Raw genomic sequence first — 25,113 nt, 5'->3', positions numbered from 1 at the left:
TGAGGATGTTATAATAATGCTTTTTCCTGTCAAATGGAATACATATTTAGCATATGTTTTTGTTTCTTTTTTTGACTCTCAGTTTCTTTTCGAAGATGGATGCAGAGATGTGTAGCAAAACAAAATCTGTAGCGAATAATTAAGCGAAATGGTGATTAATGCTAGCGGGGGAGAAAAATGATTGACATATTCACGAAAATAATGCGCAAATAAAAATTTGTTAATGTGATTTTTTCAATGACAACGAGCTTTTTATCTTAAAACAGCATGCTTTGAATTTGAATATTCATTGTTTTCAATACGTGCTTCATACGTATTTAAACTTCATTCAAACACAAAACCTGTACCTTCTGTCCCTGCCATGCTACATCACCGATCAGAAATATTTATAGATGTAGAACTTCTATTGCAAGCAATTAACACATTGCTAAATAATGATTATCAGCACGGTAGATCTTGAATGTATTCCAACCAGGCAAAAAGTTTGATTTATTGCGCACTCTTGAATAAAAAAAATGCAAACCAGTTAAATTATCGTAGGAACTTAAACCGACAACCATTACAAAGAGTTTTTACCTACCCTGTACGCATCTGGTAGAATCCACCAATCCGGAGCACAAACTGAAATAACGCATCTTATAAAAGGCGCATGAAAAAACAAGAAGCACAGCCTTCAGTTTCACCAAAAATCTAACACGGCACATAAAAAAACATATACCATACATGCACAAAGGTTTCTTAATATATCGCAACTCGTAACTTGATAAAAAAAATCCCGGCACAATTCCATGCAGCAAGATATTAGTTTTTCATAACGCTATCTACTTGTACTACTTGCAATCAATGATTAATCTTATTTGTTTTTACTCTTTGAGCTGTCAAAAAATTCCATACAATACACATTGTGGGCTTGTATTCTAAACAACAAATTACGTCTCGATAACATGATTATAACTTATTGGTCATAATGATGTATGGTATAACTTAGATATAACAAATCATACTGCTAGGAGAAGTACGGAATAGGTATTGAAAAACATCCAATTGAACTATGAGAGATGTTATAAAACCTTCTGTTTCTGCGCTTTTTCGGTTCTAAAGGTGTATGAAATTTAGTATTGTACATTCGACCCAGAACAGCGGTGATGTATGAAAGAAGTATTTAGACCTTATTTATGACAAATTGTGTTACTTGGGTTGGTTGTTACTTTCCAAGCAGCACAGATTGTTTCAATTCAAGAATAAAATTATCTTGAATCTAATCATGGTTGTCAATTGTTGAAAATATGACTTATAATTGCACGTTGCATTTAACAACGAAAACATGGTCTAGCAACAGTTTGTTGGTTTAAAAAGTGTTTCTCATCATGTGGTGAAATGCTGCCATCTTATGTTGGAACGAATGATTCGATGTGTAGGGGATGACTCGCTGGGTGTTTGTAGGCTTCCTAAAGATTTCGAAATTGTAAGATGAACTTTCTTCCCTGATGACAAGTAGATACAAAAACGGTAGTTTTCCATCCCTCTCCTCCTCGTGGGTGAACTTGATATCCTTGTGTACGCTGTTGATTGTATCCAAAATTTTAGCAAGATCTTTCCGCTTGATAACTCTGAAAATATCGTCGACGTATCTCCACAATTTATCCGGCAGTACTGCTTGCTTCTTTAAATTTTCCTCAAAATTCGCCATGAATAGTTCGTACAAAAACGGGGAGAGAGGGTTTCCCATGGGGGCTCCTTTCGTCTGCTTGTAGAAATTTCCTCGAAAGTGGAAGTAGTTCTTGTCCATGCACAATCTTGCCATCCTCATGTATGTCCTGACCTTTCCTTTCCATGCTGTATCCGTCCTTTGGGGTAATAACCAGTCCTCGAGAAGATTTAGGGAATCCTTTACTGGAACGCTGAGAAAAAGAGCCGCTACGTCGAAAAAAACCATCATCTCGACATCCTCGATGTGCCCTGTCTCGAATAGTTTCTGGGAGAACTCCTGGGTGTTTTAACTGACCTAGTGGGGAATGGATTTGGCATACTCTAGAATTCCTTGACTAACCATTTCGCCAGTTTATGAGTGGGGGATCCGTTTGCCGAAATGATTTCTCGCAATTTTTTTCCTGGATTGTGAATCTTCGGAAGTCCTTTAAGGTGAAGATAAATCGAAGCCAAACTTCAAAATTTCAAGAGCACAAATCTGAAGAACCAAACGTCCGTTTAAGTCGAAAACTTAATCGATTGGTCACTAGCTGGTGGTGACCAATCGATTAAGTTTTCAGCTCAAACGGGTGCTCAGTTCTCCAGATTTGTGCTCTTGAAATTTTGAAGTGTGGCTTAGATTCATCTTCACCTTAAAGGACTTCCGAAGATTCACAATCCAGGAAAAGAATGTTGAGAAATCATTTCGGCAAACGTGGAAGATGGGTTTGACTCTTTCAAACGAGCCTCGCCAATGATCGCCTTGCAGTCCTCCAGGGTTTTGTCTGTAAGCTTGATGAGTCCGGGTAGTGGATCCACTCTCAAATGTCGGTAGGGGCCTTCGTTTATCTTCTTCGCCATTTGTTCGTCGTAATCCGTCTTGTCCATGATGACGACCGCGTTTCCTTTATCCGCTTTGATGTAGAACACTGGTTTATCCTTAAGTTCTTTCACGATCCTCGTCTGGTCCTTGTCTGCCCTGCTGCGTTGTCCTGTTGTAATGGCCTTTGCTACGATGTACCTTGTTGTGTTCTGGTCCTTCATTGGTACGGTTTGGGTAATCGCTGTTTCCATGGCTACGATGATTTTCTCCACGTCAGGCCTCGTACCCGAGGAGGAACAAATAACTCCCTAATAACTTTTGCATACCACATTTTGGTATCATACCAAAATTAGGTATTGTTCAGTTGTCAATACCTCAATTTGGTATTATACTGGTATTGATAAATCTCTTTAAAACAATTAAAAATACTTCATTGAGGTATAAGACAGCTATTGAGGTCTGCTGGAGGTATTGAACTACTATTGAAAAATTTCACTTTTATATGAAAATCCAACAAGTGATCAATACCTGATCTAAATATCAGTTTGGTGTTCGTAGAATATGCTTGAGATATTATTTGAGGTATTTTACATCTTATGCAGGGCTCGTTCATACCTCATTCAGGTTGTAAGTATTGGAAATCATCTGATATGGAATACCTTAGTTTGGTATTCAGGAGTTATTTTCTTCTGCTCGGGTAGACACCGCATATCCTAACCCCTTGAGGTGCGTCAATTCTTCTACCGTGAATTGCTGCGTCTAACGGTTAACTACGACATGTTGATTCAGTTTTATCTGTTTATATGTTAACTAAATATATAATAATAAGAGTCAGCGCAGCAGTTTATCATAAGATGCTGTCAGATCTTAGCCCAAGATTAGTTATTTTTAATGTCTGCTACGTTTGCTGTCATGAAATTTCACTCAAAAGGCACGCAATATATTTTTTTTTTTTTGCTGAAATGTTCATGTGAGGGTTTGAACGGCTTACGCATGATTGATGTACACACAGAGCGGAATAAGAAAAAAACTCAGCGATCTCATTAGAAGAAAACCGTTTTAGCTAGTCTCATCTCAGGGGGTAACGCGCTGTATCTAATGAACAGGGAGTCGATTCGCACCGAGAAAACGAGTTATTTTTCGCAAACTTCACATCAATTTGTATTTTTTTTGCTTATTAATAAACAATTATAAACAATCCACGTATATCCGATAGCAATAGTTTCCCTCAGGTTTGTAGCTTGTTTAGATGGGATTTATCATGCACTGTTGTTCCCCCCATAAAATCAGAATTGTAGCAGTAGATAATAAACAGACTCTCATGATGTGCAGCGGATCATGATTGTTACAGAGAGCGATTAGTGAGAGATACTTCAAATTTTCTCAAAACTCAACTCCTCATCAGACCAAAACTTTTTGAATATAGAAATAAAGTACACTACCGACCGAATGTATGGAATCGTTGCAATATTGCATATTGAAGCACTTTTAAGTTTAACATCGCTCAAACCTAAGAGAAAAAGGTGTTCCAACTAGAATAAAACATCGTAGCAATTTACGGTTTAGGGACAAAATGTCGAAAGACAAAACGTCGAAAGCCAAAATGTCGAATGCCAAAACGTCGAATCCCAAAACGTCGAAAGGGAAAAAACGTCGAAGAGACAAAACGTCGAAAGCAGTAATTTTTTCAAACGAAATAAAGTTGCTAAGGAAAAATGGTTGCGATGCGGATGGCGTTGGAAACAGCAAAATTTTCAATGTATATCACAGTAAGCATGGAAAAAATTTTCAAAAAATGTCACTCTCACATCAATTTCAGACGATGGAAGAAACACTTTGTGAAGCAAAACGAAATTGAAGTCTTGGATATGCAAAAGTGATCAAACCAGTCAACAAGTTAAAGTTGGGGGATAAAGGTTCGTGAGGTCAGTCATTCCTTCAGTAACGCATTCCCCCGTTGTGTGAAAAATCTTTCCTTTCCCAACAACAATCCCTTTTTAACTCTTCCGCTAGTATTTTCCTTCCGATATTAATGATCAACGGTTACATCCTATTGAACCACTTTATTTTAGTGAAACAACTCGCGTGAATTTGGACTTCTTCATTGAATACCTATCGACTGAATTGTTACTGACTAATCTATTATTGTAGAACTAACTGATCAGTTTCGTTTTTCTTCGAGTTCTGTTAGTGTGATATTATGCGATTGCTCTATCGTATTTGCAGATCATGTTAATTAACTTTTAAATTAAGGTTTAAAAGTTTGTATAAGTTGAGATGATATAACTAAACATGACAATTTAAATAACTTAATTTAATTTGCAGGCTTAACTAATTCAATGTGATGTGAACAAATTACTAACAACTAAAACATGATTTTGGACATCTAATGAATTCATTATTCTTTAAAAATTTACTCATTCTTTTATCAAATAAGTACAGTGAAACCTCCATGAGTCGATATTGAAGGGACCATCGACTCATGGAAATATCTAGTCATGGAACAGCAATCCTTTGGAAAGCTGTTTCAAGGGACTATCATAGTAACCATGAAATTTTGTTTCTAGTATGGTTCCATGAGTCGATATCGAGTCATAGAACATCGACTCATCCGAAATCGATTGTTCATTTTATTTGATTAACTTAATTATCTTTTCAGAAACTCCAGGATCACGTATAGAGAAGTAAGGATCTCCAGCAAGTTTCCTATATGAACTACTGAATTGAGTTTAGACATTTTTTTGTGATATTTTTATTTCACAACACGTCTTTCGCATCTTCCTTTCAATGTTTGACTAAAATAACCACTCCTATGAAAGACTCCAAGTATTGTTTTGTAACCTGAGAGTTAAACCAATATATTAAACAATTCAGACAAGTTTTGGCAATTTTCAATTTGTCTTTTTGATATCCCTTCCAAGATCAACTAAGAATTATGGTAGCACGGTAATAACAATGGAAAAAATATATTTTTCACTGCCTTAACTGTTCGAAACGTTTATAAATATTACATATGTATCGATTTTCTTGATATTCCTCAGATCCCGAGATCGACGTTTTGTCAGATATTCGCATTGTTTTTCATTTCCATGTTTTGTCCCTTCGACGTTTTGTCCTTGCGACGTTTTGGCACCCAACCGCAATTTACGGCTGCAGTCCCAAATATGAAGAGAAGTTGACAAAATCACTTGAAAATTCATGGCATCTTAGATCTAGGACAACAAATACCAAAGTAACCTGAAACCTGAAATATTTACTTGAATACGAACAGGATATGTGTGTTCTCCGTTTAATTTGGTAGCATGTGGGCTCCCTGATGAATAAGGGTGCGCCTTTTTCCGAAAGTTCTCAAAACCGTGTGCTCAAATTCGTGTGCTGAATTTAATTCACATAAGAAGGGAAACCTCAAAATTTGACCCACAAATATAAAGATTAGAAGGTGGCGCGAAAGGTGATTTTTCAAAGGAGAAAAGGTGGTTCTTCAATTTATGAATGATGGGGTTCAGTTAAATCTACATAGATGCATTATTTTTTTACCAATGTTTAAACTTTCGGTATCATTCTCTTCAAAGTTAAATTTATGAAAAGTGTGTGGCATACCAAATTTGTCTTAAATCAAATATAAACTAGTCAAAATCAACCTGATAGTAATAGTAGCTAAAAGTAGTTTTCTCCAAATTTTTCCTCATTTTGCTTAAAAATTTATTGTTGTTTGACCATAACTTCATGGATACCTAACCGATTCCAGATCTTTCTACTGTTTTTATTTTTTTTTTTATTATCTTTATTAACGAGGTTTTTAGCCCTAGGCTAGTTCATCTCGGGACCAACGGCTTTACTTCCCTTCCGAAGGAAGTCGTCACTATAACTTTTTTTGACATAAGTGACTATCTTGGGGATGGGATCCGATCCCAGGTCCTCGGCGTGAGAGGCGTGTGTTCTACTGTTTTGATTCATGTTACGGACAGCTTCAAATTCCGGACACTCTACTTTGCATGGGAAACATTTCACTCGAAATGTTTCAATTTTTGCCGCTCAAAATATTTTACATTCGAGGCTCGTTTTAATAAGCATTTTTTATAGATATCTATGAATATTTTTAATGCCCAATTACCTTAGGCGTCTCTCTAGTTTAGCGATTGCAATTGATGCTTTTACTTTTGAATTTTGGTTTGTTCAACTTGTCCGGAATTCGAAGCAAAGTGTCCGGAATATGAGGCAAAAATGAGGGAGCGTACGGGATACGAATCATGAAAAGTACACACATATCTATTTATTTGAAATGATTCATGATGCGGAATCAAAATCTTCACTCACCATTTGAATGTAAAGTGTTTTAAGGCTCTATAACGTAGAGGAATCATACGGAATCGTTTATTTAACTGCTTTTTGGTGAGTTATATGTCACTGAGGCCTTGTTCTTAAAACTTTACTAGAGATTATTAGCAAACTCGGTTGCTTAAGCGCCACTCTCAATGAGAGACCACCAGTCATGTTCAGATGTGCCCGACGTTTAGAGACTTTTCTCTCTGGGAGAGTTTTGAACGGTTCTTGGAAAACAACTCTAGAAAATCAAACGTAAGAATGACTTTTACTCCTCTACAGCCTTAGAGTTTTAGGGAATTCAGAAGAGGATGCTTACTCAAATGAGCTAAAAAACGGAACGAAACGTAATGTAAGTTTGCGAGTAGTTCTATTGAAGCATAGTTAAACGTAACGGAAGGTAACTAATATTTCTTCAAAACTTGTTTATTTTAGGAATCGAATTCACCATTTATTCGGGTTGGACAAAGCAAACCGTACGGAATGGAAAAGAGCAAACATGGCCATGTAAAATATGCTCTTCACGTACCTGCGCAGGATTTTGGCGTTGACTCGATGATGGCTCGTTGACGGGAAACGAAATGTCGACTCCGCAGATTCGATGATGGCAACGGTCGACCTCGGCGATGGCGGTAACGAGATGGCAACCACCGGTGTGTCCGTGCTGCAAATTGGCGGGCAGCGATGAATTGACCCGCGTGCAAAATGGCCGAAGTCTCGTTGCGGAGGGAGTGGCGGCTGGAACGGAATTTCGCCGAGTAATACCCGGGACGATCCGTTTCTGCCAATAGGAATACACGTACCTGTCCGCTAATCCGAGCGAGGAGTAATGTAACCCCCTATCTTTGGGTTCGAGGTTCGCGGCGTATAATTGGCGGAAATTGGTCCACTAGGAATAACGGAATGGGACCTTACCTACGGCAATTGGCGTCCGAAGGAGAAAACTTCGCTGCAGAAGAGCTTTAGCGACTTCACTCACGCCTCCGTTTAGCTACCTAATTAAAAGGCGGGCCTTTGCACTGCACACGGGTCTGAACGATGAACGGACTTCCGGAATTCTAGACGAACGGACTACCAAAAATCACGATTCGGCGGTGACGGATGCCGAATGCCGACGTGCAATCCAGCCGTACGGAAGAAGCGCAGAGCGCTGCATGTCCAACGCGAAATCACATTAGTTTTAAGTCTTCATGCAATTAATTAAATATAATTACCTTTTTCAGTGTAGATAAACGTAATCAAATCTTTTGAACAGAAACGCGAGTAATTTATGGACCTCGGTCCTCTAAAAAATGAAATAAATGCCAAACGTTTAACACAACTTCTTGCACAAACTCACTCACTAACTTTTACCTTGAATTTAGAAAATCACTTCGAACTAAAATTCAACTTAAACTTTAAATTCACTTTAACTGAAAGTATTAGAATACTTGATTCGCGCACTTCAGTTTTCCAGCCAACTTCGTAGCGAAATGAACGAGTTGAAGAAATTCTTGCATGGCGCTTGGTAGGTATGGCGAAAAATCTGAATTAAGCCTGTAGTCCGCCAAAATGTGTAGGAAAGTGTACCAGTTATGGCCATAGTGGTTCCCTATTTGGCCATATGTGACATTTTGATAACTTTTACATTTTAAGTCTTTTTGAATGCTTTAACATCAAGATATATCTTAATTCTAACTACTACAACACACACAAAATTTCGAAATTTGAAGACGAGCTTACTCGTATGGCGAAATAGGGAACCACTATGTCCATAACTGGTACACTTACCCTGCATGGCGCTTTGCGAAGCTTTCACCAATTCGTTATGGCAAACGCAATCCACATATGCTTACGCTACATGGATCGCTGCATTTTAAGAACGCAAACAAAATATTTTTATTCAACTCTATAAAAACTAAAACCCTTTTTTGTTTATTACACTGCGTAACAAAAATGACATATTTGCGTGTCTCAAGAATCAAATTATTTGTCTCTAGTAGATTTGGGCTAGCTGAATCTGATGCCGTTCTCAGAAATGTTCCAGCACGTCACAATTTTTAGCTATAGGTCGCCAAAGTTGTATAAAATACTGATTTCATTAATGTTCACATAAAATTTGCACAATGATTTATCAAAAAATATTATGATCCAATCTACCAACCCTGCAAAATAGCACTTAAACTTTCATTTCTGATATAATTTGATTGAAATTGCAGTATTAAATTGAGGTTAAATCGATTTTTTCAACCTGCTTGCAGTCTCCATATGAAATTCTTCGTTTTTCTTATATGGAAAAATACAATACTTTTCTGAAACACCAAATAATAACTTTTGAGCATCGGATATATTGTGAACTTTGTTGATATGTATTGTTATAGACATGAAGTTTGAGCTCTGAAGCAAATTAAGCAAATAAATTAACATACAAGCTGGATAACTTGCATGCAAGTTGACTGATATAGTCAAATTTAGCATTTTCAACAAATAATATCTCAAAAACTAGACGTGCTATTATATTTCTGTAAATGGCAATGGATTCAGCAACCCTGAATTAAGTAAATGTCGGTATTTTGGTGCTTGAGACAAAATCGTGTTCCGCAGTGTTATTTATGTTTTTAAACTAAAAAAAAACGTAAAACGTTACAGCCTTAAGTATCCGTAATATGAATCAAAACGGTACATGCTTTTGAAGCTAAATAATCTGTATATTTTTAGCTCATACTTTGACGTTTCTCCTTTTATGTGATTTGAATTCAAAAGAGCACACACATTTTTGGTTTTGACAACTTTCAAAAAATTCGCCGCGCCCTAGTGTACATCTTGAAAATCATGGTCAATTATATATTTTATCCCTTTTTTTATAGCTAGAGTCTGGATTGTTTCCGCTTTTCTTTTCTGTTCGATTTATGTCAAATATATAAACACAAATGCAAGACGAAAATGTATCTATACGATAACAGAGGCAACAAACAAAAATTGAGAATTCCCATTATCGGAAGCTGCCAAGACGGTAGAAATCAAATTTCCACCTACGATTGGAATTATATTAGCAAAAAAGTCGGCTTTCACCTCAGCGCATAGCGTGAACAATTGCACCTTTCGAAGGCGATGCTTAAAGATCAGCAATACATTTTCACTATCATTGCATAAATAACACAGCGTAACAAAAATGACATTTTTGCGTGTCTCAAGGCCCAAATTATGTGTCTCGAGTAGATTTAGGGTTGCTGAATCTGTTGCCATTTTCAGAAATGTTCCAGAATGTCACAATTTTTAGCTACAGGTCGCCAAAGTTGTATAAAACGCTGCTTTTATCGATCTTTACATAAAATTTAAAGCAAACTTTTTCTGATCTAATCCACCATGCGATTTTGCTCTTAAACTTTCATTTAAGATATAATTTGGTAAAAATTTCACGACTAAATTTAGATTAAACCGATTTTTTTCAACATACTTGCTGTCTCCATACGAAATTCTTTGTTTCTCTTATATGGGAAAATACAAAACTTTTCTAAAACTTTAAAAAATATTTTTTTGCAATTCCGTTGCAAATCAATCAACTTTTCATTGAGAAGTTGATCAACATAACGGCCTACTTTTCCTACTTAAAAAACAATGCTGAAAAGTGCTACTTTTCAGCACTCTTTGCGGTGCTGAAAAGTAGCACTTTTCAGTACTGTTTTGGTAGGCATCAACCGAACAACCCAGTCTCTTCATGCCATTTGTGCTTATTTGCGCGATGTGTGAATCGAGACGAGTCCTCCTCACCTCGGGTGATGTAAGTCGACTAATGTTAATCCAATGGGAGCGAGTCGACAATTGTCCCACATTCGACTCGTCTCGCCTCACATGCTGCGCAGAATAAGCATAATTGCATTTGATTCTAGATCCGTTGTGCTATCTGATTCCGACAGGGGCTGTCCATTAACCACGTGATCAGTTTTTTGGGATTCCTGGCCAACCCCCTCCCCCCTCGTGGTCATTTGTCCATACACAAATTTATAAAATTTGTATGGACCGTGATCATTGGCCAGACGCTCCCTCTCCCCATGAACGACCACGTGATACTGATTTGGAATCGAATAGTCCAACATTTGTAGTTAGCAACTGTTTGTGCTGTCTTACCTGATTTCAATGGGAGCGTGAAAACTTGTGACATTCATGGGTAGGTACTACTGTATCACTGCTTACGTGATTGAAAAATACTGAATTGATACTACGCATGGATGTGTGCCCATGTGGTTTTTCTTGAAATATTTGTTTGTGCTTTTAGAGTTCATCCAGCTGAAATGGCATTTTTCGAAATAGCAAAAAATGTTGTAGGCAACTCGTTGCAAAACTCGATTTTTTCAGCACTCGTTGTATTTATATTTATATGAACAACTCGTGCTGAAAAAATCATCATTTTGCAACTTGTTGCCTAAATAACTATTTCCGTAAAACGGGGTATCTTTGATAATGCGGGTAACTTTGGTAGTGCGTAACCCACCACATACTAAACGAAATATCATAATTTATGTTAATCAGTTAAGCAAAACGAATGACACAATTTTAGCATTTTCGAAACGCTTACAAACAATCTGTTCTACGATCACTATTTGATGTAGTTTTGAATAGTTGGCCACTTATCTTTGACAGCCTAGTTATCATAGAACTTGAAAACGGTATCAAATCTCTTAGCGAAAAGCATTTTCACAAACTGTGACCTTTTTTGTAATCTAAGTCAGAAATTTCCATATAACGTTAAACGCCTAGAGGTATGCAATGCCCTACAAATGTTACGTAATTCATTCAATTTTGTTCGATTTATACTCCATTTTCAAAGTTACCCCAAAACAGAAAGCCGACTTTCGATTGTATGATAAATTATATATCCTTTTAAAATAAATCTTTTGGCAATCTATCAACTGCATTCGATAGCTAGTATGCCAGTACTTGTTTTAAAAATGTAAATTATAATTCTTTGAAACAGAATGTATCAATATTCAAGTTTTCTTCGAAAAAAAACTATCAAAGTTACCCCGTTTTACGGTATTGTTTTACGCATAAAGTTTGAATTCTGTGTTAATCAAATAAATTGCCTTACAAGCTTGCAAACTTGCATGCAAGTTGGCTAAAATAGTCGATATTTGCATTTTCAGACTCAAAAACTAGACGTGCTATGATATTTTTGAAAACGGCAATGGATTCAGCAACCCTTAATGTGAACGTGTGAATGTGAAGTGAATAGCGGTTTTTTTTATGCTTGAGACAAACACGTGTTCAGTAATTGGAAAAACTTCAATTAGACATGTTGTCACGATAAGAGGGGTTCCAATAAATTGACCAGATGAAGTTGAATATCTTGGGCTCATGCTAGATAAAAATTTAACTTTCAAGAATCACATTGAGGGCATTCAAGCCGAATGTAACAAACAAATGTCCAATCAAATTTTTAATAATATAAGACAAAAATCGTTGCATTCTTCCAGAGGCGCGTCCACGTTCGAAACCATGGGTAGGACAAACGTTGGCAAATATTTTTTTGCATTTATTCGCTCAACAGAAAAAAAAAACACAATTCACAGAAGACACGCTCGTTTTTTTTTTTTGACACCCATACAATTTGTGAATGGAATGGAAAAATGCTGAAAAAAAAAATCAAAGTAGATTTTTTTCAAACTAGATTTTTGTCACTGACACCCATTTTCTTCAAACCCCCTTATTTTCATGCCAGTTTGTACCGCAAGACTGGGAAAGCTTTTCTTCTTTGGATAAACTTTTGTAAAAAATATGAATATCCTTCATATTAATATGCCTTAATTTGTTTAATGAAACTAACTTATCATTAAACAAATTTGACAAAAATAGACAAAACTGCTTTCAGGCTTTAAGTAGCTTGTTTGAATATTCATGTAATTCGGTTGAGTTTTGAATCGCTTCCAAGAAGTTTCAAAATTGTGAAATTGTGTTTTTGTATTTTTTTTATGGTTTTTAAGTCACTACGTCACTAGGCCGTTTTTCTATAAATCGTTGCAAAATATTTTTTGACATGAAGGCCAGGAGCTATTTATCTAATTACCATTGCTTCACAGCTCGATTTTGTTCAAAATAGTGTTACTATAGACAAATGTGTTCCTATAGTGGCATAAGCGATATTAAATAGCAATATTGATGAGTGTTCATGGTTTGCATTTTCTTTCCACAAAACCAAGAAAAAACGCTTTCCGATGACGCAAAATTAATGACACTGGTTTTTATTTTTCAATTTTCTACCAATATTTTTTTAGCTATAAAGCTCTTGGTACACCGACCCTATTCAATAATAATGCTTGCAAGTTCATTTTCCCTGATTTTAGTTAAAAGAAGAATAATTGTCGCATGTACGGTAAAACCTTCCAGAATCCATTTGTGGATTTAGAGAAATTATAATAAATTTTATGTGAACTGACAATTGCACATGAACCTCCAATTTCTAGGCCAAATCAATCATAAACTGTGAACTGCAATGCGGTGCAATAGTCCGCAGTCATTCTATTTGCCTCTAATCCTGTACCATTATTGTGGTTCAATGGCATTCTGAAATATGTAACTCATGCGTCAGAGGTGTCGATTCTACCATTGGAAAGCAATTAATTTCCCATGTAATATTCTCCTCACAGCTCTCTATTTGCGGTATGTTTCAGGGTTGACTTAGGAGAAGGACAAATAGACTTGACTGTCAGTGCTGCTGCCAGGGTCGTTTTTCACTTTGATGGTATATTTGTTGTTTCTTTTATAATTGTCTTGTGGTGAAGATGCCAACATTTCATAATGACTTCAATATGTTCTACAAGTTTAAATAGTTTTCACCAGTGCAATTTCCCCATGCAAATGATGCAAGTACCATCACTGTTCTCAATTCGACTCTGTCCCTCCTGGTACTCTATTACCGGGTGATAATGTAGCCACCGGGCACAATTGGAATATGCACTATTCCTGCTCCTGTCGATCGTCTTGAAAAGCACACCTCCTACACAAAACCTCAAGCACCGACCTCTATTGGTTACAAAACGGAGGATATGGTGGCAACTTCTCAAGAAGAGCTCCCAATAAAGCAAATGGCTATTATTAATTCCGACTTCCCCACAGAAATAGTTACTCTTACAACCAGAAGCAGCAACATCAAGCAGCTCTCGAGAGTCTCTTTCTGTGGTGTGCGGCTGATAGCATGACTACCTAGCTAGCAACTGTTCAAGAAACATTATAGACGCATAAATCTTACCGACTGGGATGCACCTGAGTACCGTCTGAAAAGGAATACGAACAAGAGCAACAGCAGCAGCAAAAGAGGGGGTGGCGGCAAATATCCCTTGGAGTTCACCTATTGGCAGCTCCGCATGCGGCTAGCTACCGTATCATCCATACCGGCGATGGCAATAATGTTGCACCTACCAGCCTGCCGTTACATCGAACCGTAATCGTAAATGTCTCCGTACCTGCTAATTAATTCATATCTAAACGTTTTATAACTATTATTACTGCTTACTGACATTGCTCTGTTTCATTGGTCTCCGAGGTCATGTACGGGCTGAGAGAAGTGGTTAGCCGGGCGATTAGCGCCCACTGTGTATAAGGGTTGAAGCTTGTCATTGAGGGGAACTACAATGCACATTTTTTTTAAACTTGTTCTGTGGGCAGCATATTAGAATATTATAAGGAGAGTTTTTGAAGCATTAGGAGAAATCTTCCATTTTTGCAAGTATGAAGAAAAAATATCCAAACTTTTTTGGCGCAGAGCCCTGTGTCATCACCAAACAAAGATTTTTGACATCTATGAGGTAACTCAGGTAAGTCAGATGTGAAAATATTGTATTATTTGGTCCCATAAGGCTGCCGTGAAGAACACGAGCTCTCGCAGGAAGACCTTTAGACCTGGAGTTCTGATAATTAACCTGAAGTGTACGATTTGACAGATAACTTTGGATTGTTCTAACGATGTATGTTGGAAAATTAAAGTTTTTTAATTGTACAATCAAACCTTCATGCCAAACACTGTCGAATGCTTTTTCTATATCTAGAAGAGCAAGACCAGTAGAAAAGCCTTCAGATTTTTGGAACGGATCAAATTTGTTACACGTATAAATTGATAAGGGGTCAAATGTCCATGGCAAAATCCGAACTGTTCATTGGCAAATATTGAATTTTCATTGATGTGGACCATAATTCGGTTCGAAATGATCTTTTCAAAATTCCTGATAGAGGACAGCAAGCTGATTGTAAAACCATGGTATTTTTCCAGTTGTCGGGCAAATATGCTAACTGAAAACATTTGTTAAATATATCAACTAAGAATGATAAGCTACTTTCTGGAAGTTTCTTCATGGAGATGTAGACAATTCCATCATCGCCAGGAGCTATCTTCTTCTTCTTTCTGGCATTACGTCCCCACTGGGATAGAGCCTGCATCTCAGCTTAGTGTTCTTATTAGCACTTCCACAGTTATCAACTGAGAGCATACTGTGCCAATGACCATTTTTGCATGCGTATATCGTGTGGCAGGTACGGTTCTATGCCCTGGGAAGTCGAGAAAATTTCCAATCCGAAAAATCCTCGACGGATTCGAACTCACGACCCTCAGCTTGGTCTTGCTGAATAGCTGCGCGTTTACCGCTACGGCTATTTGGGCCCCAGCAGCTATCATATTTTTGATTTTCCTAATAATAGTTTTCGTTTCTTCCAAATAAGTCTCCCAGGAATTTATGAAAACGTTCTCTTGATTGCTGTGGAGATTCAGTATTTAACCGAAGAAGGAATCACCCTTCACGTGATGCTCACACAACTTACCCAGACAAATGACAGTTCGCAAGTTCGTTTGGGAAGAAGTTCGCACAGTCTCCTTTCTTTGTGATTTGAAAATAAAACTTTATTTCCTTAATGGAGCTCACGATTTCCACGATTGGACTGGCTGCTTGGGCACGTTAGGAGTTAATCATCAATATTAACCTCCTTTTCCCGAGCAGCCTAGATTGCCGCGTAGTGTCGGTAGCGGTTGTTTCAACTGGCTAAGAATTAACACTACGGACTGCCTGTTCCGGTGGTAAAAGTCCACCTCACAGGTGACCCCTAATTTATGGTGTGATGCGTACCGTGCCTAGGAATGAATGGTTAGGGGGGTCTAAATGAAACCTAACCGCAAACGAAGCCTGTGGGGTACCAGGGCGCCCTCCACAGTATTGAGTCCTTCCTGTGCTACCCGGAGCAATGGTGCAGGTGACCTTGTGTTTCTCCGAGATAATCGGCTGCCCTTCTTCAGTCTCTATCCTGAGGCTTAATAAGGGTGGGATTATGAATATGTTGACATTTAATTTAAATTATCACCTATATGGATTCGCATTATGCGTTTTACACAGTGTATTCTGTGCTCTTTCGCCTTTGGCGACTTTAAATAGATACCGATCTGGTTTTTTCGTTGCTGGTCTTTTTCGTGCTGAGATTGCAAAAAGCTTAATCCTGCCTAGTTTGGGTAGTGGCTACGGTTAGGTTAGCTCAGATTAATCTTCAGCATAAAAGAACAGCAACGATCAATCTTTGCAGACTCATGCAAAATGGTGCAGCCCAAGTGGCGCTAGTTCAAGAACCCTACTTTCGTAGAGGAAACTAACCTTGTAGACCCAGTTTTTGTTTTTGCAGTTTGCTTTCAGCAAACTTAAAATGGCAAACTCGCGCTCCATGCCCCGCGCATGCGTGCTCGTTAATAAAGCAATCGTTGCTACACTCATTTCTGAGTTGACGACCAGAGATGTATGTGCTGTCACAATTGATGTTTCTGTTGGTGACCTCAACAAGAAATACGTCTATTGTTCGGTATATTTACCACATGATGAACCATCCCCAACGGATGACTTCAAACGAGTTGTCGTACACTGCGTAACAAAAGGCCTTCCGCTGATTGTGGGCAGTGATGCCAATGCTCATCACATCATCTGGGGCAGCTCAGATATCAATTTGAGAGGCTCCAGTCTGATGGATTGCTCCTTTCAAATCTCCAGGAGCGGATGGGATATATCCTGTTCTGCTCCAAAAGAGGTTTGAGTTTATCAAACATGTTTTGAAAAAGCTACTTGAAAGCAGTTTTGCTACCGGGTATATTCCCAAATCCTGGCGTGATATTACTGTAAAGTTTATCCCGAAAGGAGAACGTGCGTCGTATGAAGAAGCGAAGAGTTTTAGACCAATCAGTCTGACCTCTTTTCTTCTGAAATGTCTGGAACGCATTATCGATCATCACATCCGTGATGTTTATTTGGCAAACATGCCTCTTCATGTGAATCAACATGCTTACCAATCTGGAAAGTCCACTGTGACTCTTTTACACAAAGTTGTATACGATATCGAGAAAGCATTCGCTCAGAAGCAATCCTGCTTGGGTGTTTTCTTGGATATTGAGGGTGCCTTTGATAACGTGTCTTTCGATGCCATATTGGAAGCAGCACGGAACCATGGGCTACCTACAATGATTACCAATTGGATTCATCAAATGCTCAAAAACCGACATCTCTTCTCGACATTGCGTCAAGCAGCGATTCGAAAATTGAGTGTTTGCGGATGCCCCCAAGGGGGAGTCTTGTCACCACTTTTGTGGAATCTCGTAGCAGACACGCTATTGAGGCAACTCAATAATAGCGGTTTTCCAACATATGGATTTGCCGACGACTATCTAGCTCTGATAGTTGGTATGTGCATAAGCACCCTATTCGACCTGATGCAAAGTGCTCTTCAGGTAGTCGAGAGTTGTTGTCGCCAATATGGCCTTTCGGTTAACCCGAATAAAACATCTATTGTTCTGTTTACGGAAAGACGAAACCGCGATGGAATTCGACCTTTACGTCTTTTTGGCACTGAGATTAATGTGACTGATCAAGTAAAGTATGTCGGAGTCATTCTAGATTCCAAACTTTCATAGACACCTCACATTGATTTTAGAGTCAAAAAAGCTTGCATGGCCTTCGGTCAATGCCGGCGAACCTTTGGTGGCAAAAGGGCGAAGTGAGAATAATACAATCAAAATTGGGCCATCTCCAAAGGATGTGCTTGATGGCGATGTCTGGTGCGTTTTCTACAACTCCCACAGCAGCGCTCGAGGCCCTTTTCGACGTTGCGCCACTACACATATATCTTAAACAAGAAGCTCTTTCTTGCTCTTACCGTTTATGGGTACTGGATCTACTGGAGAAAAATCCAGTGAATCGTAGATCTACACACACTTCGTTGTTTCCACTTTTGGTGTATTGGGACAAAATTGTCCTTGCTCCAAGTGATCTCACAATTGCTTGTCACTTTCCTTACAGGACATTTATCACAAAATTCCCTTCACGGGAAGAGTGGACGTCTGGCTATTTGGAAAGAAGTATATCAAACAATATAGTATGTTACACTGATGGCTCCCTTCTTGAAGGTAGAGCTGGTGCAGGAGTATATTCTCGTGAGCTAAGGCTGAATCAGTTTTACTCACTTGGTAGAAACTGCACCGTTTTTCAGGCGGAAATATTTGCCCTTATGTGTGGGGTGCAATCAGTACTGCAACAGCGCGTAATGGGTAAAGTCATATACTTCTGTTCAGATAGTCAGGCTGCTATAAAAGCTCTCGCTTCGGCCAACTCAAGGTCGAAGCTTGTTATCGCATGTCGAACTCAAATTGAGGAACTGAATTCAGTCAACTCTGTAAACCTTGTATGGGTACCTGGCCATTCTTCCATCAATAGAAATGAATTGGCTGATGAGCTATCTCGCGATGGAGCATCGCATGACTTCATTGGCCCTGAGCCGGCTATTCCAATTTCGAAGTGCTGGGTGAAGCTTCAGATAAACTCTTGGGCGGCAACTCAGCACAAGCAATATTGGAATAGTTTGGAGTCATGTCGTCAAACAAAATTGTACATTACTGAGCCATCTCCAAGGGTGGCGAAGTATTTAACAAATCTGTCAAAGCAGAATTGCAGTCTCTTGGTCAGAGCGTTGACAGGCCACTGCCGACTCAACTATCACATGGCAAATATTCAGCGTGCTGACTCATTTGTGTGTGATAGATGTGACTCCGATTATGGAACTTCGTATCACCTGATATGTAACTGTCCAGTTTTTGCTCAAATGCGATTCCAATTATTGGTAAACACTTATTAAGTGAAACTGAATTCAGAAGCCTGAATCTTCAGGACATTATGTTATTCTTAACCCGCTGTGGTAATGAGCTATAGGCTCTCTTTACGCTCATGCGTTTTGCAGTGCCCTTTTTAGGGCGCTGTTCGAACCCATTGTGGTATGGAGCTACATGCTCTCATTTCGCTTATGCGATCTTCCCTCTTCAAGGGACCCCACTCCTATTTCCTCCCATCTTTCCCTTCCCTTTCCTCTCCCATCGGGTAGATGATGAAATAGGCTCAAATATGGCGATGGCACAAATCTCCCAACTGGTGGGGAACGTGCCTTTGGAGCCGGCCTTCTGATACCTGATATCATATTTTTGATTTTCTTAATAATAGTTTTCGTTTCTTCCAAATAAGTCTTCCAGGAATTTAGGAAAACGTTCTCTTGATTGCTGTGGAGATTCAGTATTTAACCGACGAAGGAATCACCCTTCACGTGATGCTCACACAACTTACCCAGACAAATGACAGTTCGCAAGTTCGTTTGGGAAGAAGTTCGCACAGTCTCCTTTCTTTGTGATTTGAAAATAAACCTTTATTTCCCTAATGAAGCTCACGATTTCCTGCCTAAATTCTCCAAATTAAGAACAATTGATCACGGTTGATGGCACTTTTTGTTTCCTCGCTTGAATCAAAGAGTCTGCTTCGATTTGATATTCGTAAATTTTGTCTAAAGCATCGAACTGATAGCTCATTTCGATGCAATTATCACCATTATCCATTTCACCTTTGGAAGAAAACGCACATTCCGGAAATACATCCATTATTTCAGATTTGCCACGTTTAGTGATAGTTTTAAAACCCTTTTTTTTGGAAGTTTGTTGAGAATTCAGAGATTCACCCTTTTCTTCGAGGTTGCAACATGTTTAATGAACAAATGAAAGAAGACGTTACCGTCCAAGTGGTTTTGACGGTATCTTGAACCGTTATAATAGAAATGTCCAAAAATTAGCAGCCATAATTCGTATTCAAACATTTTCTCAGCGAGTTTGAAGGGAATCAAAAGTTATCGTGTATTGAAGGTTCTGAGCTATTTAGGAAAAGATTTTCACAAGTTGCAAAATATGCCCCAACATTGCATCATTTATGATTTGGAAAGTAATCAAGTAACCATCAGGTTTGCATTAAGAATTCTAAACTTATAACCAAGCAACTTCTTTGTACATTTGAAATCTTTCGTTGATAAAACCCGAAGTTACAGTGATTTATACATACTTAAAGATTCCAGCCCTGACAGTGGATGGTAGCGAGACCAACCCTGAATCTGCTGTGGTCTATCAGTTCTTATTATCTAATTTGCTACCAACCGCACTATCGTCATCTTTCACTGACCCTGGCTGGCGTTAGAAGCCTGTCGGATTATTTATGACCTCCTCTAGTTAATACAGTTCGCAATCCTTACCTGTTTTTACGTGGCGATGGTGTTATTATTTTCCCTCCTCTATCCGACTATAATTACCCGGTATTCTTTCTTTTTACCGTCCGTCCTCTCTACACGGCGGCAGTACAAATCATCGATGCGATAGTCTTTCGTAAGAGGAAATTCTTGCCTTCTTTCCTTTCTTTCTTCGGATCCAATGGATCAATTTGGTTGTAATAAATTTATCATCGAAATTGCTGCAGTAGTACACTTTACGACTTTTGTGCTCTGCGGTTTGTCGATTCTTCTGATGCTGCTCGAGAGCTGACTGTTAAGGGTATGCGATTTTTTTTTCTTGCTTATTTGTTTTCCAGTGTATGGAATATAATATCAGATATTGAGAAAACCGTTGACAAAGTTGTTTTTACCATAGTAACTCACACAAAAATAAATAAAAAATTAGAATTTTGCTGTTTTTTGTGAAAACGAATATTTGGATACAACCAATAGTCGAATTTCATAACATACACTCCCGTGAAAAAGTTTGGTTCACTTCCTCAAATTTAACGTCCTGTGATTGTTGCTCACTAAATGTTTACCGTAAAACGGGGTAACTTTAATAAAGCGAGATCCACAACATATTATACGAAATAACAAAGTTTCTGTTAATCAGCTGAGCAAAACGAATGCAAAAGTAAAGAGTATTAGTATGACACTTCATGTCAAAGCTATTTTCGTTGGAATCAAATACATTTGTGGATTTTAAAACAAATATTAAAAATTTATAAGATTTTAGCATTTTTGCAACGCTTACAAACAATCTGTTCTACGATCACAATTTCATGATGTCATAATGAGTTCGTCTCTTATCCTTGACAGCCTAGTTATAGTAGAACATGAATTCCGTCTCAAATCTCTTAGCGAAAACCATTTTTACAAACTGGAACCATTTTTGTAATCTAAGTCAGAAATTTCCATATAGCGTTTAACGCCTAGAGTTATGCAACACCCTATAAATGTTCCGTAATTCATTCAATTTTGTTCGATTTATACTCCATTATTAAAGTTACCCCAAAACAGAAAACCGAATTTTGATTCTATGAAATATAATATTCAGAATAAATCTGTTGCCAATCTATCACGTGTAATCGATAGCTAGGATGTCAGTACTTGTTTAAAAATATAAATTGTAAAACTTTGAAACAGAATGCTTAAGTTTTATTTTTTCGAAGGAACTATCAAAGTTGTCTCGTTTTACGGTACTTAAAATTGGGACATTTTTCAAAAACACACAGAAACAAACAAAAGAAATAACAAAAGTTTCCAGTGTTCTTTGAAAAACGTCACAACTTTAAGCAAAAACTAAGCAAATTTTTTAAGACCGGAAAGTTTCGGCAATTTATTTCAATTTGGCGAAACGAATCGGAATTGAGAATCATAAATTTTGCCTAAAAAAAATTCGTGGTATTCCGCGGCAAATTTGCCTAAAAAAAATTCGTGGTATTGACGGAATAATTCGAAATATCGCATACCCTGACTGCCAGTCGCGTTATGTCGTGGGGTTGGGACCCTGGGGGGTAAGCAACGGAGGGCACTCTCGGTCTGGAGGACGAACGTGGGGTGCTGCATTTCGGGAGGATGTCGAGAAGAAATAGTGCCGGAGAATCCGACTCCGATGCCAAGTCTCTTGTGCCATCGCCATCGAGAGTCGTCGTCAGCTCAAGCAATCGACCGGGGAAGATGAAGCCAGCGAGATAAGGTCAACGGAAGGTATTGCTTACTAAAGAACAGCCATTGAGACGAAACGATGTGTCAATCATGGTTTTGTTGGGGAAGAAAAAGTTGATATGCATTAGATATCTTTTCGGGAATGAAATTTGTATTCAAAGCGATTATATTTCAATTTTTTATCGGGGATAATACAGCAGATTTTTTTTGCCTTCGATGTAGGTAAAAGTGATTCATAAATCTCAAATTGATCGTCGACAATTTTTTGTTTAAATAATCAAAATTTTTTAAGCAGTACGGCATTAAAACCGTAATCTCATAGTCCTTGGTGAGTCTCAACGATGTTCTTGGAGAACCCTAGAAACCTGTTGAACTCCAAACTTTAGAGAATACGTTTGATTGAGTCTGCTTGGTTATGAATGTTGTTCACAACCCTTGGATACGTCTGTAGATACGAAGGGATTCACTCAAAAAAGTTTTTTATAACCGAAAACAATCATTGATTTCAAAACCTGGTGTTCATTGATTCCATAGATCCTGTTTGGCTGTAAACTTTACACATTTCCGTTTGAACGGACACTGGTTATGCAGTGTAGATTTTAGGTCCTAAATTCAAAGGAATGCTTGAATAACCTTAGATATGGGTTAAACTGAAAACACAATAGATCCTAGCTGTTTGATCTTACATGAGCAAGAATTGCAATGGTCAAAATCGTAACTAGATACTAATAAAGCAATTTAAAAAAAAAATAGAAATAAGTGTGCTACAAACTTTGGAAATCAGCTTGACGATTTTTGAGAACAATCCAGAAATAATTTTTCTTGACTTTGATTCAATATTCCGCACCGTAATCGTAGTCGATATCTTCATAAATTTATTTACGTTATAAGTATTTTGACTTCTTTGCTTAACATCGTGCGTCTTAACCTCTAGTGTGTAAGAAAGCGGAGCACCTCTGGCCCCCATCCCCGATCGGTTCAACCAACATATGGACCAAGAGCTGGCTTGCTGGTTGTTCGTTCACTGATTGTGCTTACCACATAATCTTTTGAGCCTCTCGTCGGTCGTTCGCGTGGCTTCCTCTCGGCGGGCTCCGAAGATGATGACGACGACGATGATCAGCCAGCGTTCGTTCGTGTGCCACCAGCATTACCGTCCCATCACCTGCAGGTTTACGGGGCCAGAAAACACCCCAAGAAAGTTAGTGAGTGAATGAGTGAAGGGAATCGCATCTCGAACTGCTGAGACCAAAAATACAGCCATCCCACAGTTATGGATCAGAGTTAGATCAATGCCAAATTTCTTCATTGCATGGATTGGCAATCATATAATATTATATGATATTGTATTATATATTATAATATTATATAAAATCTCAAAGTTGTCTGTCTGTTAGACCAACACAACGCTTCGAAATGTGTTCAAAATGCCTCATTGAGCACTACGAAGTAAATTTTAAAGCTCCACAACAGTTTATTTAACTGTTAGAACGTGACAAATGTCCGTTCAAAAGACATATTGTGAATTACTACAACAAATATTCAAAAAACCATTCGAGAATTTTCTATAACATTCTTCTCTTATGCAGCCCACAGACGCTCAGACGGTACGACCAACATTGACTTCGCCCCCAAGTTTATCTAACCGATTTAAGTTGCTGCAATCGTTTGATCGATTGTCAAAGTTCGTTGTAGCAACACTATATTTCTTCGCAAGTTTTGAATGATCTCGTGAAGTCTAGTGAATATGTGACTGTTATTTTTTCTAATTCTGTGGCTGTGAGGGGGTATATTTTTGGGCAATAATCGTAGTGAGCTAGAACAGAATTTTCAAAATTTAAGTATCGAAAAAAATATATATTTATGAGGAAATTCAGTTATAATACGTACGAAGTATTGCTGCAAAACTCTTAAAATTATGAGGGGTCTTTGTCGGGGATTATTCTGCACATTCATCGATATGTGAATGGCTATGACATTTTCTTCAAATATTCTGGATAGAATGTAAACTTCAAGGATTCCACTATGCATAATTCAGGACAAAATCCCTGGAGCAATTCCAGTTAAGATTTCTGATGGAACTTCTGATAGAATACCTAGAGAAACTCCTTGTGGCATTCCTAGGAAAAATCCTGATGGAATTTCTCGAGGAATTCCTGATATAGTCTCTGGAAGAATTCCAGGTGGAATCTCTGGAGGAACTATTGATGTAATCCCCAGAAGAACTCTGATGGAAGCCCTAAAGGTACTCTCGATAGAATCCCTGAAGTAACTTTTGATGGAATCATTGGAGGAATTCCTGAAGATATTTTTGAAGGAACTCCAGATGGAATCATTGGAGAAACTCTAGATGAAGTTCCGCATCTTCGGGAAGACGGGCGTCTACTAGGCGACTAAAAGCCACCCAGTTGGCTCGATGGTAATCCCGTCTCCTCGCTGGTACGGCTGGTGTTGAGCTGCAGTCGAGCTCGCATACCACCGGATAGTGGTCGGAACTCAGCTCGTGGTGGCTTCGAGAGGTGTAGGACTGAGAGGAAAACGTCCAGGGTTGATGTTCTTCCGTGTGTAGGACGCACATGCCCGAGCTGAGGTGGTCGGCAAGAAGGTTGCTGTTCCTGTTGCAGGTGTGGCTTTGCCACAAGGTATGACGAGCGTTGAGATCGCCGACTACCACAAAACCGGTTCCGCTGGTGAGCTTCTCGAGGTCCTCCGAGAATTGGATGGATGCGCCGTCACTGTCCGTACACTGTCGGACAGCGTATACAGCATACTGTAAGATGTCATCACTGCGTGCGTGGATTTTCACCCAGATTGCTTTGATGACGCTGGTTTACGGATGCGGTAGAATTTCGTAGTGGATGCCCTGCTTGATCAGACCAGCCACTCCGCCTCTGCCGCTTGGGGTGGGCCGATCAAGTCGGACCATGATGTGTGCCAGGAGCGAGAAGTTGATCGATGGATTGAGCCGGGCCTCGGTGATTGTTCGATGTTTTTCGCCCTTATAGAGTCAGCGTTCCAGTTGACCATATAGCCGAGGACGTTGA

This window comes from Aedes aegypti, chromosome 1 (genome assembly GCF_002204515.2).
Source record: "Aedes aegypti strain LVP_AGWG chromosome 1, AaegL5.0 Primary Assembly, whole genome shotgun sequence".
NCBI lineage: Eukaryota > Metazoa > Arthropoda > Insecta > Diptera > Culicidae > Aedes > Aedes aegypti.
The sequence above is the reverse complement of the archived record's forward strand: the minus strand, read 5'-3'. Positions refer to the sequence as shown.